Source organism: Siniperca chuatsi, linkage group LG22 (assembly GCF_020085105.1).
Source record: "Siniperca chuatsi isolate FFG_IHB_CAS linkage group LG22, ASM2008510v1, whole genome shotgun sequence".
NCBI lineage: Eukaryota > Metazoa > Chordata > Actinopteri > Centrarchiformes > Sinipercidae > Siniperca > Siniperca chuatsi.
In genome coordinates this window covers 15,376,777-15,394,504 of record NC_058063.1, presented here as the reverse complement: position 1 = coordinate 15,394,504, position 17,728 = coordinate 15,376,777, and the positions used below count along the sequence as shown (strand labels likewise).

At 39.9% G+C, this 17,728-nt stretch overlaps 1 protein-coding gene across 1 annotated transcript in view; it reads right to left on the bottom strand.

Annotated features, from left to right (window-relative positions):
* LOC122870019 (DNA polymerase nu-like) overlaps positions 1–17,343 on the bottom strand; it is a 32,343-nt gene extending 15,000 nt beyond the window's left edge. Inside the window, exons 1-3 of the mRNA XM_044183593.1 lie at positions 17,335–17,343; positions 9,774–9,885; positions 1,302–1,433 (exon numbers count right to left, since the gene is read on the bottom strand). The gene's annotated coding sequence lies outside the window, so the exon portion shown is untranslated. The remainder of the gene's footprint in view (positions 1–1,301; positions 1,434–9,773; positions 9,886–17,334) is intronic.
* Positions 17,344–17,728: the final 385 nt, after the last annotated feature.

Here is a 17,728-nt window from a genome sequence, read left to right as displayed (position 1 = left end):
GATGAGCTGAATTGAAGCAGACTGTTTGGCGCAACATCACTCTGCCCCTGAGAACGAGGAGGCTTCCACGGTGATCTGTGCGCCGCATTTTGGAAGAATGAGTCTATTACGCCACTTCGATTAGGAAGCTGACACCGGAGAAAAGGGGAAGCGATGAGCTGGGTGTGTCACTGGCGATTGCTGTGGGTGATGGAGCACCTGTCTGTTGGTGACGGCGGGTCAGTGTTTGTGACAAAGGTGTACGTCATCCCGGCTGGCATTAAAAACATCTACTGCCCTGACCTAATTCTTGATGTTTACTACAGAACAAGGTTGTTTTTCAACACTTGTTATACAAGATATAGTTTTCCATGCAAACGCGGAGAGTAGCTAAAGTTGACAGTGTGGCATTTAGTTTAATAATTAGCTCTTTCTCTCAGATTTCTACTCATTTGATTGGGGTGTAATTGGTTTATACTGTAACTCATCAATTGACTCTTTAAGTGCTTTTCCTAGGAAGGGAAGCGCGATACAGCACACGTAAGATAAAGGTGAAATGGGATTAGATACCATGCCAGAGACTGAGGTCTTAACCCAAACTTAGGCCTTGGTGTTGAAGGTTGAAGGTCTGTTTTGGCGCAGACTTTCCTCATCCTCTGCCTGTCGACGCTGGGCTCATGTACTGTGTGCAATGAGGGTTAAAGTGCAGACTTTACACTATTTTGTATGAGCATGTTTAAGTCTCAGGTGTACTGTGTTGGAAGTTCAGCCGAATATAAATAGTGACCCACCTGAATCATCAGCCCCTTACCACCCCACCCCCAATGCACCTTATCCCCCTCAAGTATTGACCCACGGCAGTTTGTCTCATTTCTGCCAATGCAAGCACATCTTCTTCCTCAGCCAAACACACACACACACACACACACACACACACACACACACACACACACACAAATCCATAGAGAGCATGGGGGTATGTGTGTATGCCTACAAAATTCATAGTGTATTTTAACAGTGCAGGCCCTAACCTAGACATACACACAGTGTTATTTTTGTGGGGACATTTTGCTGACTTCTCCTATTTGTAAGCCTTAGCATTAACCCCTAATTTCCCTTAGTTTAACTGTGACTCTGACCCTAACCTCTAGTCCTAGAAATAAACATTTTGCTATTGAATTCTGGGAAACAGTTCTTATACAGTATGTGCCACATTTTCTATTCCAACATCTATTCCTTTACAAGCAGACTTTAAGACTCAAGATAACTTTGAGGTGATGCTTCATATGGGGGACACAATGGGAATTTTAATGTACACAGACCTTGTTTGTGGCACTGTTGGATGGTCCTCTGGATGAAGGCCTGGACTTCTCTATAGGTTTGGAGGAAGCTGTCCTGGAATCGGCTGGCCTGCTCAGCGCTCACCCCGAGGATCCCTGACAGACGCTCACGACCTGTAGGGAACAACAAATACTGACTCGTATTTAACTTTGCAAGCTTACATCAGGGAGAGCAGTTACAAGGGAGACATTGATACCATGCAGATATAAATAGTATGATTAAATATGATTTTTAGCCATGATGATTAATTGTGTACCAGATTAGGACTACCTGCCACACACATGTAAGTTTTACTAGAGCTGGCTGAAAAGTTGGCAATATCTGCAGTATGCTAAAGGAATAGTTTCTGCACCTGGCCATGAAATAGTCTGGAACATAATGTTTTTACACTTCAGTTTTTGTGCTGATTAAACAAATTAGATATAACGTGTTAATTAGTGAGCTTTAGAGGTGCTGGTAGGTGGATTTTGTAATCTTTGGACAGAGTCAGACTAGCTGTTTCCTTGTTTCCAGTCTTGGTGTTAAGCTAAGCTAGCCGGCTGCTAGCGGTAGCTTCATATTGAGAGAAAAAAGTAGAGCCAAGTGAAGTGTGAAAGATAGAAGAGGACAAGCTAAAAGGAGAGTGGGCAAAGATCAGGGCAAGACTGCAAGGGGTCAGTTTTACTAGAGCTGGCTGAAAAGTTGGCAATATCTGCAGTATGCTAAAGGAATAGTTTCTGCACCTGGCCATGAAATAGTCTGGAACATAATGTTTTTACACTTCAGTTTTTGTGCTGATTAAACAAATTAGATATAACGTGTTAATTAGTGAGCTTTAGAGGTGCTGGTAGGTGGATTTTGTAATCTTTGGACAGAGTCAGACTAGCTGTTTCCTTGTTTCCAGTCTTGGTGTTAAGCTAAGCTAGCCGGCTGCTAGCGGTAGCTTCATATTGAGAGAAAAAAGTAGAGCCAAGTGAAGTGTGAAAGATAGAAGAGGACAAGCTAAAAGGAGAGTGGGCAAAGATCAGGGCAAGACTGCAAGGGGTGGGTGTGTGTGTATGTGTGTGTGTGTGTGTGCGTGTGTGTGTGTGTATAATGTGAAGATAAAGCTAAGAACAGAGGCTCAATGTGAGTGTATGTATGTGCTTTCCCAGTAAGTGTTAAAGGTGTACAGCCTGTAGCAGAAGTAGAGGAGCGGGCTATAAGGTTAGGAAGAGGTCGATAGAGGAGCGTAGAGAGTGAGCTAATGGGTGCCACAGTTACTGTGTGTGTGTGTTTGTGGTTTTAAGCTATGAGGGTGTGTGTTGATGTGTGGTTGGTGATGAGTAATGTCATGCCAAACAGCCTGAGAGCTGGTAGGAGGGTTAGCAGAGAGGACAGTAGTTTCTGCTGCAGAGATTAAAAATCACCACCACCATACAATAGAAACACACACAGACTTTAGTGTTCTTTAAAGAACTCCCTCTACTCCAAAATCCCTCACTGTGCAGAATGATGTATGTGCAGGGTTTCAAACTTGAAGCCAGTTTTTACATTAATCTGCTGGACGAGGAAGAAGTTTCACTGTGCTCACTCTGAATCTGAGTTGTACGTACAAGCATGATTTTGTGACATCACAACTAGTTTAGAGCCAATCACGGTCCGGTATGAAACTTACACAAGTGTGATGTTGAAACTTGAAAGCTCCAGTAAACATACACTGAGGATGGACTTTTCAGTGAAGTAGGAGTCATCTGGTGTTAAGTATTTAAACTTTTGAAATGAGAAATATTTGTATATTCATAGATTCTGGAGTAGATAATTTTAAGATTTTTTAACGAGGTAGTTCAACTTTTTTGAAGAAAAACAATATCAGACACAAATTACTATTCCAAGCAGATTATTTTTATATGTCTTAAAACATGTTTGGAGGGGATCTTTAATGGGTAGCTTTGGGACACTGGCGCCATGCAGTATCACAAGCATACTGTGGAAATTAAATCGAGAAAACGTATTGATAAAATAACTATGAGAATGCCTGTTATTAGCTAATCAAATGAGAGTATTGTATTCAAGTGTTTTTGCTGGCAAAAATGGCACCCCAATGAATACTTGTTTTGTCATTTTAGAAATAAAGTATGGTGAATACATTTAAATATAGTTATAAGAACAATGATAATTTTTTTTCGAATGTCGCCAACAAGAGCTTCATTTCTGGAAAGTCAGACTTAGAGTAGAAGATGAAGACATTTGAATTCATTTAAGTTGGCATGTCTGTACACAGTCACTAAAATATGTCACGACCAAGGCCCTTTCAGCAATGTGGCTAGTTATGTGTTTTTGTGTGAGTTGTACTAGAAGCCACTCAGTTTGATATGAATATACTGTATGTAACAGGGAGTTGCCATGAAGATGTTGTGTAGATGCTAGAGAGCAATCACTTTGATGTGTGTCGTCTGTACCATATGAGTGTGTTCCTGTGTGTATGAAGCTCCACATTCCTGCTGAATGAGGTCAGTTCAGGGAGTGACCTTTAACCTTCATTACTGACGCTCCCTGCTTCTCTGCTCGTACCCCCGTCAGTCTTTTTTGTCCTCAGTTAGCCCTCTTTCATCTCTTATTCTACTACTGCAACCCTCCTATTTAGTTCTGCCCTCTTTACCTTCCATTTTCTCTTTTTCTGCCCTCTTTCTGTCGCCACTGTCCTTTCTGTTCCCCCCTAATAAAATGTTACAGTAAATTAAAAATGTCTACTTTTGCAAAAAAGACTGTTGATATGCTAGTTTTAGCATTTTTCAAAAGGTAACTGAAGTTAACAAAATGCAAATTTGTTTAATCAGATGTAATGAATGAAGAACTCCTCTTTATTTTCTTACTGCACATTATATCTCTGTCTCACGTCCTTTATCCTACTTTTCCCCCTCCAACACACTTGGCCTTCTTATTTGTTGACCCATTTGTATACGTATGTATGTGTGTGTGCATGAGTCCATAGCGCTGCTCTGCCCCTCCTCCCTGGCCTGATTATTGTCTTGCGGAGAAAGCTTCCTTTTAGTATTTGGTATCCATGGCAACGCAGCCTTCCATGAAGAGCTGTCTATGATCATCAGGAGCTCCTTCCATTCCTCTTCTTGCTTCCCTCTTTCTCTCACGCCGCCCCACCCACTCTTCACTCTTCCCCTTTCCCCTAAATTACTCTCTCCTCCACCACTTCCCCAATCTCTTTTTTACCTTTAGCCAACATTTTCTACATCTCCCTTGCTATTCCCAGCATCTCACTCTGTCACTCTCTTTGACATCTCCTTAAGCACTCCATATTTTCTCTGCATTTTAAGCACTGACCTTTTGTTTTGTGAACTGTCCCTGCATGCATCCCATGCCCCCCTACATGTCTCAAATGAATAGCTTGTACACACTTGCCCCATTGGCCATTACTGTTGAGGTTTATTGAGTTTCCTAGAACTGACTCATTCATCAGTGTGTGTGTGAGTGACTGTGTTTGTTTGCTTATGCTTGTTTTCTCCAGCTGAGCTGTGACTCCTGCTAAAGTAGAAATACCACAGGACACTCCATCATCAGCTTGAGAGCATCAGATTTTGTGGACCTCTTGAATGCACTCTATACATACTCAGTCCAAAGAGAGAGCTAGCCACTGGTTCAGTTCCCTTGCAGAGTGCAGATTCTGATGAAAACAATGCACTTTAGGGTCACTGCTGATTGGTTAATAAAATCAAATTTATTTATAGAATTTATTATTTTCTGGTTTTGTCATGATGTTATCTTCAGGGAGAACACTCAAGTCCTGTTTTGATAACATATCATGTCTGGGTCACAGTAAGGGGCAAACAAATGAAATCTACAAATCCACAGGCGCAGGATGAGTGTTACTGTATTTACTATATAAAGAGCCCTCTTTTTACCTTAGAAAAAAAACAATATACAGTAAGAGATGTATTTTATTAAACTACTTCATACATTGGTAAATTTATTTCATGCATAAATATATATCCCAAAAGTCAGTTGAGTTTTAAATATTGGCTATCTCTGGTGTCAGCATAAGAGGTCAGAACCGATAACTAGTGCTATCTATTTAGTTGTACAGCACAAGTACAGCACATTTATAGGCTACTGATCATTCACTTTTATAGTAAGTGAACCCTCTCTGAGTGATATGAGCGAGAAGCTCTCTCACTGCACTGACCTGCAAAGCCAAAAGAGCAGCACCTGTGTAAGTAGTGAAACAGAGGAATATAACTTATCTTGGCTCCTACCAATAGTATTTGTACAGAAATCTACAGGCCCAGTTTTTTGTTGCAAGGAAATCCAAACCATGGTCATGACCCATTTCCCCATCCCTACACAAGGTTTATGCAGGGTTAACCAAGTAATACGTAACTTTTAAGTACAAGAAAGCATGTTTAATACCTTTTTCATGATCATAATGGCAAAAATATTAAAGTATGATGGAAAACCAGTAGAAAATACTGTATATGGCCTAGATTGATTTATTATTATATCACATTTTTAGTACTTCCCAGCAGTATAAAACAACAACAACTCCTAATGATATTACTGATTAAATTAATGCGACCCGGACCCAGATTAGCGGCATAAAATGTATGGGTTGATTAACCAAATAAAAATCAATCGTTCATTTAAGGTTTTTTTTTTTTTTTTTTACACTTTACCCATTATGAGATGATAACAGAGCTTGTTATAGGTCTGCTCGCCCAATCTACTGTCACAACAATCCCACTTTTAGTTTATAGTTGTGTAATGTCTCCCAACAGCCTGCAATCATATACAAAAACATTTTATAATTACCATTACTGCCTACAGCAAGAAACAGAAAACATTTAGGACTATTTGCTAATTAAATTCAAGACCTTTTAATAGCATGATATAAAATGTGAGTAAGCTTTATCAGTTTGGATTTTTTTTTAAATAGATTCTCCTCAAAAAATATCTGGATTTTTTAAAGGTAGCAGATCAATTTAAACCTGGAATTTATGTCCCAATGCACCCAAAAGTTGTTGTCTTTCCTGCTGCAATAAGATGCTGATCATTATAGTTTACAGCAATCAATTTTATTTATTTTTTAAATAAATTGAAAAGAATGAGCCCTTCATGTACAGCAGAAGCCATGCAGACAGTTCTGTGTAATTAATTATGTATGATTGACTCTTTGACAGGTGCTGTAGTCTGGTATAATAGCAGTTTTGACAACAGGCCATAAAGTTGTCAAAACTGTTATTATACCAGACTACAGGCTTTTGAAGATTAGGCATTTATTATAAGTCAGTAGCTTGTCAGCCCAGTAGCTATTTCACACAATACTGTAGCGGAAGCTAGTGTGGTGTTTCGTGTGAGCATATGGGGAAAAAACTGTAACTCTACATACGCATTTAAGTAGGCCACTGGTAATAAAACCTGATGAAGAGAGCAGACTGCTTGTAAGACCTCCCTTTATCACACAGGTGAAAGCACAAATGAACATGTAAACATGCCCACGTTTTGTATGCAGGCAGATGCCCAGACACATGTCCACATCAGGTCCATATACAGACGCTAAAAACACATGACTTCTCAAACACTGTTAGTCAACATTTTAAATTCACTTCTCCTAGCTGGCCCAGATATCTACCACATGTCCACTCACACACAGATATGTGTGACACTGCTTTGTATCACTCTCGTCATGTTTGCGCATATGTGAGTATGTTTGAGTGTGTGTGTTCACAAGAGCACGCACATGTGTGTGAACCATAAATGGGTCACAAGTGACATAGACAAGTCTCTTTATGGGCCACAAGGGTGTATTATACATTCATCTTCCTCGCTCTATTTTTATCTTCTCCTGCCCATCCACCCTCTACCCCCATCCCTGTCCGGCCTGTGGAATCAGGAATTCTCCACAACATTAAAGGAACACAGCTGTGTCCCAGTAGAAATCACTGGGCATTTTTGTATAAAAATAACCTAAATCCTGCGCAAAAATAATCACTTATTTGTGATACTGCAATATCTTTCTTCCTCTGCCTCTCTTTCTGCCTGTTTTATCTCAGAATTATCTCCTCTGCTAATACATTTACCCTCTTCACACAATGAACCACTTGTAGGTCTAAACCAGTCGCCAAATGACACTTAGACTCATTAGACCCATTGTTTTGTCATTTTGAAACAATACAGGTCAATTGTCCAGTTAACTGATGAATATTTGTCTCTTCATTATTGTGTTTTTGTACTCACCTGCCCCGTACACAACAGAGTAGACAATGCGTTTAGCATGTTCCCGATCCTCAGAAGTCACCTCACCCTCACTCACCCCCTTCCTGAGTGACAAAGATAAACACACTGAGAGAGACAGTGTGTGATTCTATACTAAATGAAAATAAACATACAGTGTCATATTTTTTAGAGGTGAATCCAAAACTAAGGTGTTTTTTTAAGGGAAATATGCAAATGAAGTCCTTGGTTGACAAAGTTGAAATATTTTCATACACTGGATTACTATTTTTGACACTGAATAATGACCCTTAGGCAAAGATTCCCACACAAAATGGAGATACAACATTATAGAAATAAGTTCAAATGCAAGTATGATAAGTTGTGTTCATGTACAATAAAAGTTTAGATGTTAATCCACTCTAATTGTTGTCTGGTGGGACATAGAGAAAGTAGAAGTACAAGAAAGAAAAATGACACAGAAGACAGAAAATGAAAAGGACAGCAGAAAAATCACTGTGAGAACAAAAGGAAAAATAAAGAGAAAAACAATGTGAGATATTGAGGTTAGAAGGACATGAAGTACAGAGAGACAGAGGGACTAAAGAAAAGAACAGAGAGGGGGAGAGAGAAAGAGGCAGGGATGGACAGACAGAGACAGTTATGTAATGAGACTTTTAGGCAGCAGTAGTACTGGGGATCAGACAGGGTGGGATGACACGTCTGCAAAGTGGCATTTCTGGAGGGGCTGACGGGTAGCTGCCACTGCTGATCAGTGTTGAGACAGTGCCCCCCACCCCCCCACTCACAGGCACACATATGCACAAAATTACAAATGTGTCGGGTGAGCTTCAAGACTCAAGTGTTTCATGATGTCAGATCTCTTGATGCTTGTAGCCTGAGGATAAGGACCCCTAAATTTGAGGTAATTAAACTTAAAATACAGCCATACTGCTCTTACTCTCCTACACACACACACACACACACACACACACATTTCCCTGTTAAATGACAGGTTAAGGTAATTGATGGGAAACCTATAACCTCCAGTGGGAGACCCAAAGGTGATCATTTCCCTCCAATGTGCATCTGGCTGAGGGAAATCCATACTGGATTTTCACTGACCCCTGCTGGATAGGCATTAATCTACTGGAGACGTTTTATTTATTTATTTTTTTAATTGCCTGCTGTTTTACTTTATCAGGTATATTTGGAACTGAAACAAGCTTCTACATTTGTTCCATAAAATTGTCTTGTTGCTGTTACATGTTTGTGTTTGCCACTGACACCAGTTCACTACAAGCTGAAGGACAAGAAAGCTAAAAGAAAAAGTAGCAGGCTGTTCTCTGAAGCTTCAAAAAAGAGTTCTGTGCACTATAAAGACAAATCTAAATAATATTCAAAGTAACAAGGAATTAATTTTGTAGTAGGCAGAAAATGTCTGGCTACACAGGCCATGAATAAAAAGCTTTTTACACTTTTACACTCTGATCTATACTGTACCTAGAGGTGGTTCCAACCAGGGTAACAGACAGAACAGTGTCATTACTGGTGGGAGAATAATGGGACATTGTGGGAGGAAAACAGAAAAAGTGAGGAAGGCAGAGGGAAAACTGCAAGGAAAGAAACAGAAGACTATAAAAGGGAGAGAAACAGAGGGTACAACAGAGGAGAGTAAGGTGGAGTAATCCCAGCAGAGCTGCAGAGACACCATTTCATTTGTTTAAAGGTGAAAGAGATAATGAAGAGACACAATGTAAAGCCTCAGTAGAGCTGTTAATATGGTCTATGTGACCAGGTAATCTGTTTAACTGGCTGCCCTCTGCCATACACTTGACGGAGATGGATGACAGGAGTAAAGGTAGAACAGTGACACACTGACACACACACACACACAAACACACGTAGCATAAGATAGACAAGACAGACCTCTGTGTAAACACTGACATAGTGGCAGCATGAGAGAAGGAGAAAAACACACATACACACTCACAAAAATACTTCAAAAGCGAGACAATGTAATCACCAGGGCGACCAGCCCAGGGGTGTCCTGCCCATATAAAAGAGTGAGCAAATGAGCTAGTTGGCATGGTTGTCATGGCAACAAGGTTATTAGCGTTTAAAGTGAAGGAGCCGACAGTCTGGGGGGACAACTAGGAGAGAGAGAGAAGGAAGGAGCAACCCTGTGGAGCATCAACACTCACCTTGGCAAGGAGATCAGGGGAGAACTTGTGTGTGTGTGTGTGTGTGTGACTGCGTGAGAGACCTACCACTGAGAGGCCAACATGGTAAAGACGTCCGCCTGTGGGTGGGTGAAAATGCGGAGCAGCTCAGGGTCAGAGGAGAGGTGAGCCAGCAGACGCAGCTCCACCTGGCAGAAGTCTGACAGGTACACACACACACACACACACACACACACACACACACACACACACACACACCTTAATGACACATTACTCCAATTTCACAATCCAATCACAACACTGACATTTTGGAAAAGAGGCTTATTAGCTTTCTTGCCGGGAATTAGATGAGAAGATTGATATCACTCTTACGACTGTATGGTAAATATGTAGCTAAAGCCAGCAGCCTGTTAGCTTAGCTTAGCACGAAGAGGGAAACAGATAACAGAGGTGACAAAATCCATCAACCAGCACCTGTCCAGGAAGTTACTGCACCCAGGAAATAGTCCAACACATGACCCCCGTAAAACCACAACTTGTCATTTTTACACTTTGTTTTATGTGCGGACTAACAAACGAGATATAACGTGTTTATCAGTGAGCTGGTTGGCGGATTACTACTCTATTTCTTTCAATTATAATAAATATATATGTAAGAATAGAGATATACAGTACAGTATAGGTAGGTTTGAGCAAGATCTAACTAATGATGCATTGGATCAAGCAAATACATATGTATAGTATGTGTATGTGTTTAAGAAGTTCAAAGAATACTGTATTATACCCTTAAATACTCGCACACTGTTAAAACACAAACACTATAATTCGTCTGAGACATTTGGTGCATGGAAGGTGTTATTTGTGCTGAAGTGTTGCAACTACAATTTTGTTGCACTCGCTGTTTTCTCAACCTGCCATCACTTCACTTTATTTAGTGACTTCCAACATTTCCCAGGATAACTTTTAATAACCTACAGAGAGTGGGTGTGAAATACGGTAGTTGCATTCAGGCATACATGAAGGTGAAGAGAGGAACAGTAAATAGAGACAGTAAGAGCAAAAGAGCAAGAGCTTCCAGTACAGAAAGAAAGGTCACCATCTGTGGAGAAATTGGTGTCTCTGCCTCCTACGTGTTTCTCACTGTTTAACTATTGATGGCAGTGCAAAATAGTGAAACGGCCCCTTTTTTCACTCTGTCACCAAAAAGCATGACGTTCACTATTGATGTTTTTAATGACTGGACAGTTTTGGGCTATAAAACTGGATTGTACCTAAGCTGGATAGAAAACCTGACAATTTTCCCAAGTGGTCAAAGACTCACATACAGCAGCTACACAAAAAACACTTGTATTTTGTATACACGTACTCAAAGCGTTACCAAGCTACATCATCATTCCTGCTGTACTGTAATCATTATCAACATCAGTATCCGTTATTATGATCATCAGAGACATATGATAGAAAACATGAGACACAATACACACAAAACAGTCAGTTTTACCATGAAAGTATTTAACTTTAATTATGTCTCTATCTGAAAAAGTCCACTGTTATTTGCATAAAGTTACTTAGTAAGTTTTGTTGGTTTTTCCCCCCAGTTTTTTTTTAACCCCTTCTTGGTTTACTTGCTTATAATAGAAAATGAATTGGAAAGTATATCTAGGTCTGATTATCTTTAGCAATGTCATAATCATTGTAAGCATTTTGTAAACACATGACTAAACTGATTAAATCTAGTGCTTTCAAATGTAAATGTTTGACCCTGTGTTTCTTTGACATGACAACATGGTGATGCACGTTGCAATTACATCTTCATCTTCCCCGCTTAATTCTCTATAATACATCTTGGAACAGGATATTCTGTGAATGCAACAATGTGAGCTAACAAAATGTTCAGATTTATTTAAATTCTGATGTTGAAATTGCTATGATTTGGTTCTAATGTGCTATATCCATCTCACAGTAAGCTAACGCTGCTATCACATAAATCCATGTAAAGCTGGGTTATTAAGGAAAAGTCACGTTACCTGGAAGCAGATAAATGTTGTTATTAAAGCCTGTTGTGACTATTCACAGTGGCCTGAGGATTGTGTGAATGTAAATATAGCACCTACTGGCTATGCCTCAAAGAACAGTTCACTAAAAGTTTTTGTTTATTTAACAAGAACTTTAAATTCCTATATTTCACAACACAACAGGTCATTTGGTGTATGCTTCACCAAAATTATGAGGGCATTTATTTTGATTTGGCAATATCCCCTGTCACAGGCTGTGTTATAGTGATGCTGTTTGCTCTGCTCTCCACACTGTACTTGAAAGTACACATGACTAATAAACTACAGATTAGATTAGGAGTGTGTTTAGGTACTGCAACTATTAGCATAGTTAACAATTACATGTATAGGATGCATTTCTAATGTACATGTTGTTCATGCTTGTCATTAACACTTTTTCTGGGGAATAAATAAAGAAATCAAATTGCCATTCATCATGTAAAAGCAAGCAAATTATGGGAGATCATATGTTTTTAACAAATTATTAATCTGTTTATTTAAAGCTTTCATATTATTTAAAAGGGATCAATTAATTCATCAAGTTTATTCATTATCAAATATTGTCTAAACCAAAATTGATGCATCTTTTGTTAAAGAGTTAAAACAGTAGAGGTCAATTTGGAGATAGGACAGGAATAAGGTAATTGCAGGACAGAATCCAAAACACTTTGATAGCCTAAAAAGGCTTCGGAGGCCAAATGGTCTGAGAAATTTGTCTTACATAAGCAGAGAGAAAACCAGAGGCAATAAATGTAACAGACACACAGACAAACATCTTCACAAAAAAAATAAAAAAAGGCAGACAGAAACTCACCTGACCTCACACTATAATACACCTGCATTTACAGATGCACACAAACACACAGCTCTGTAAACAGAAATATGGACAGACACATAGAGAGAGAACACACACACACATACCCACACACACACACACACACACACACACACACACACACACACCTCTTTGTGGCAGGTGACAGCGTGTTAGGGCAACATGTCCTGTACTGACAGGTCTACAGCTCTTGTGTCAGCTTGGCAGATCTAAACTTAAACATCTCTCAAGACATAGTCTCACACACACACAAGTTCACACATTGAAACACAGACACACACTTATATCCAGACCCACAAAGCAACTGCAGTACATTCCATTACAGCCATTTCACCCAGACACATCTCCTCCACTACTCGGCTGCTTCAAAATCAAATTAAACCTGACCAAATGCAGGGAAAAGGACTCAAAATGGAAGCTGGGAAATTTGAGAGATTTTTTGGATGAAGCAACCAGCTGTAATAGGTTTCTGCTAACGTGGGAAGAGAAAGAATGATGAAGGATTTATAGTAATTGAGATAAATCTGACAATTTAGTTTGATACAGATTTCAGGTCATTTCATTCAACCCTACTGAAAAGGAGAAGAAAATTCCTTGACTGTTCAGTTCACAATGTAGGTTAAAACGGACACCATTTACCGTTTAACCCAGGCCAGCCATAGATTGCAGAGGAAAAAGATGAAAGTGATGAGGAAAGGGAGAGAAATCCAGTGGGATGGATAATGAAAAGAAAAGCAGGGTGGAAGCGTGACGGTGAGGTGAGCAATGGAGGAAAAGAGACGTCTGATTTTGGTTGTGATGAGGTGAGGAAGGGAGTTTCTAAAGATATGCTCCCATCAATGTTTTATGAGTCAGATCACATTTCGTCCAAGCATTGCCGGCAGCTTCAGAAACATATTGCTGACCAGGATCTGTGTGTGTGTGTGTGTGTGTGTGTGTGTGTGTGGCCCAAAATACCACAATCAAGAATCCTTGTATTGATCCATACAGGAATAACTCTGACCTACAGTAGGCTTCTCTATAGATTAACCTTTGAAACTTGATTAGTGTCATATATTACCTTAAACTGAAATTATACCACTGAGTAGAAAAGGTTTCAGTCGTAGTCATCTGGACACTGTTTTCAGAATCAAGATGTTTCGGCTCCCATCAGGAAGTCATTCTCAATTGTGAAAAATGGACCGGGAACTCAGAAATTTCAGCTACTCTGTGTTACTTAAGCCCTGCCCTCAGGAAGGAGTCTACCTGAGTATCTGTTGATTAGCTAGTTTCACTTGAAACTGACCTAATTGTTTCCATGATGGCCCAGTAATCAGTAATCAGTCCTATTGTTTTCTGGCTGCACCTCCCTCATCACTGTTAAGTACCTGATTAGCATATGTTTGGCCGAAACGTCTCGTGGTACTAGCTCCTCCATTTCCTTGAACACCATACTAAGATACTGAGGGGACTAAGCCATGCCTCATACATCTTTTATGCCACCACCCACAGTAGCCTGAACAGCCCTCAGTGATGCTTTGCAGTACAGTATGGAGTATAAAGGTTATGGATAAAAGCCTTAGAGCTCAACTAAAACCTGCACATTGAGAATATGAAATGTCCTGTGGGTTGTGGCGGGTCTAGAGAGGTTTCCAGGAAGATTGAAATGCAGCATACAGGCCAAGGTCATCTAGGGATATAGGCTGGACTGGATTTTAAAAGTTTAAGTCTAATAGGTGAAATGTATACCATATGTACCCTGTACTTCATACATAAAACCAGGAGGACTAGAGGAGGGACTAGACTAAAATCCCAACTGAACCCAGGATTTATTCCAACTGTGAAAGGTCACTGTGAAGGAAAGTCCTAAAACCTCCATAATAAATAATAAACCTCCTACTTTGATGAATGAACAGATCGGACCCTATTTTGTCCATGTCAGTAGTAAATACTTTATACATTTTTCCACCAATCATTAAACCTGCAATGACTGATTTTTTTGGACACATGAGGGAAGCAGAAACAAGTTGTGAAAACAACATTGACATATCATCACCTTTTAAGGTGAACTTGTTAACAAACAAGCTAGCTTACTGCTGCCTATTTACACATCCAGCAGTTACGGCGCAACATTATCATCATTTGGAGTCATGTTTCTGGCCACCTAATGAATGCAAGTCCAATATTCACACTGTTTTTGGTCACTACCAACTCTTGAGGGAAACGTCAAAATGTTCACCAGTTAGTCGCTAACTTTGTCTGCCATTTGGTGCTGAGCAGGTAGTGAAAACAGCTTCCTGCTGGGGCTGAAAATGACGCTATGAGAGCGGTGAGAGTGACCCAAAACAGTAAAGTTGCGAACCGGACAGCTAAACAATGAGCTGAAACTCGCTATAAAGCTCCGTATAGCCGAGAGGAGCTGCAGATTCAGGTGTTAATTCTCTGGAGGTTCAACACTACGTGTGACACCTTTCACATTGTCACATTGTCTTCTTCACATAGTCATTTGATGCATTGTTATTATAAAATATCAATTATAGCTGCTTTAAGTAATATGCAGGAACAAAACTGTGAAAACATATCTTAGATGAGTCAGGTTTACTTTTTGATACTATTATATACAGGTACATAGTATATTTTTCATAGTTTTGTTTATTGTATTAGTGTGATAACATACACCTGACCCTGAAAATTGTGATTACTGGCGGTAGATGAAATGAGTGGGCTATTTATCAAACATATCCACACAGGAAATCCTACATGAACCTGTGTACAGTATTGTGTGCGAATACCTTGTTCTGATGAAGATCAGCAGGCTGACGCATGTTGCTGCATCATGAAACCTTCCAAAATGGCAGCTATCATGATAACAAAGCATGTTATGCAGCTGCTGTTAACGTTTTGGGTTACCTTCACCTTGAGCTAACATTATCATCATGTTATATGGTCAAATCATCTGTGTTTGTAAAATGCTAGGTGATATTTGTTAAGTAGCACTTTTGAACAGTAGTAGTATTATTTTGCAATAAAAACCTTGTTGTTTTAATAACCACACCACTGACACAACACATGTTGGTCCTTACACAAAGATGTGTTTTCCCAAACTTATCTTTTTCTATTATGGGCTAGGGGTTGAAAAATAAACAATATTGAAAAGCGGAACTAAATCTAACAGGGTTGATGAGGGAATTAGGCCTGTCTTTGTTCTCATTTTGGCTAGCCTTTATTTTCCTCTCTCAGCTCCAGCCCCCACACACCAGCAGACATCTCCCAATAGAAAATAACTGAGTTGACAATTGCAAATATAAACAAACACACACACACAGACACACACACGCGCACACACACACACACACACACACGCACACACATCAGGCACACACAGGTTGCTTGAGGATAGGGAGGATGTTCAAAACGTACTATAAACAATAGTTTGCTTTATCTTTGGTAAAACAGCCGTGATAGCCATGCATTTTTTACTAATCCATGATTTGGATTCTTCTATGGGTGGGATCGATGAATAAACACAACAAAAAATCTGCGTCATACCCATGCACACGCACACACATGCACACACACACACACACACTCACACACAATGCTTTCACAGACAGGAAAACAACATTTAGACACATAATACCTTTTGATGTGCCTCTTAGTTGAACTTTTTCTAGGGACACTGGAAAGTGGTAGTAGTTGAAACACACACACACATACAGCAGTTGTTCCAGTTTGGGAAGGACATCGGAGGACATAAAGGGGGTGACTGGGTGAGGGCTCCCTAGGAGGGGTTGTTTCCATGGCAACCTGGCCTGTGTGTGAGTGTGGGCATGTGCTGGTCTGTGTGTTTGTGAATCCCTGCCATGGTGTGTGTATATGTGGGATCCTCGCTCCTGCTGCTGTCCTCCTGCTAACCCTGGTTTATCTGTCTCGTTATATAAGTGCGCGACACACTGTCAGGGCCAGCAGACACCCGGCGTTCCCCACAAAAGCTCTCTCAGGCTGACAGTGTTCCAGCTCTCCCCTCAGTCTGCACAGCATGGACCAGCGCTACACCCTGAAGTGACCTTATGATGCCAGCTGAGGTTGTGTCAGCGTAAGAGGGTTTTTTAAGTTACAAACTTGAAAAGACAGATCTAGCCGAGGGAAAACATTTATGCTGATTTGAGACTGCACAAGCAAGTACAAAAACACAATAGGAGCAAAACTCGAGACTTGTTAAATTAGCCTTTTGTCGGACTCACATATCCAATTTTGATATGGACTGCTGTCAAAACAGATGCTCACGCACTTTTTCCACAAGGCTGAACTATAAAAGCAGAATTGATGTTGCTGTAACTACAGTTCAGGAACTTTTCTGCTCCCTTAGGTTTAGATAGTGGCTGGGTCAACAGTGAATGCAATGACATGCCTGAGCAGCTAATTGCTGCTGAATCAAGAATAAAATTAATTTGTCTCAAAACATGTGCAGTGATTAAAGTCTGAGTATGACCTTTACTTGTTTAAGAAGTTACTGTTTTAAACACTAAAAACATTTTCAGTCAAACAATATATATGCTCAAAGGATGCAGTTGACTCCCAAAATACCCAATAGACCTTCTCTAAAAGACAGATCTGCAAAAATATATAATAAAATGTCCCAAAACAATCAAAACATTTCTGCTAAGGGAAATACACAGACAATCTGAGCCTCATTACTTTGTATGGGGTGACAGGAAAAAAAAACAGTGCTGTATAAAACACCCAAAACATTCTGATTTTACATTATTTATTGTCCTACCTGCAGCGAGAAAAGTCCAACCATCCTGAGGAATGAACATTGCCCGAGGATGAACAGTGACCACCTCCTTCTCCTTTCCTGTGGGGACCAAACACAGACCCCTGAGGAACGCCTCAGCAAATCATCCCTCGCTGCAAAGTGCATGCTACTTTAAATGTTTGCAAGTTTAGATTACGAATATTTTGTTTGGTAAAAGAAAACCAAAGCCTGTTTTCCAGCAACAGAAGTGTTTTCAGTGTGCACTCATTTACACAATTTGAATGAGGCCAAAAAGAATAAAATTTAAGAAAACCCCACATACCATTAATTATTTTATGATAGTATATTAACAGCATTTTCTTTTGTCATTTAGTTTTTATGTATATACTTTATGTTCTTATCACTATTACAAAAT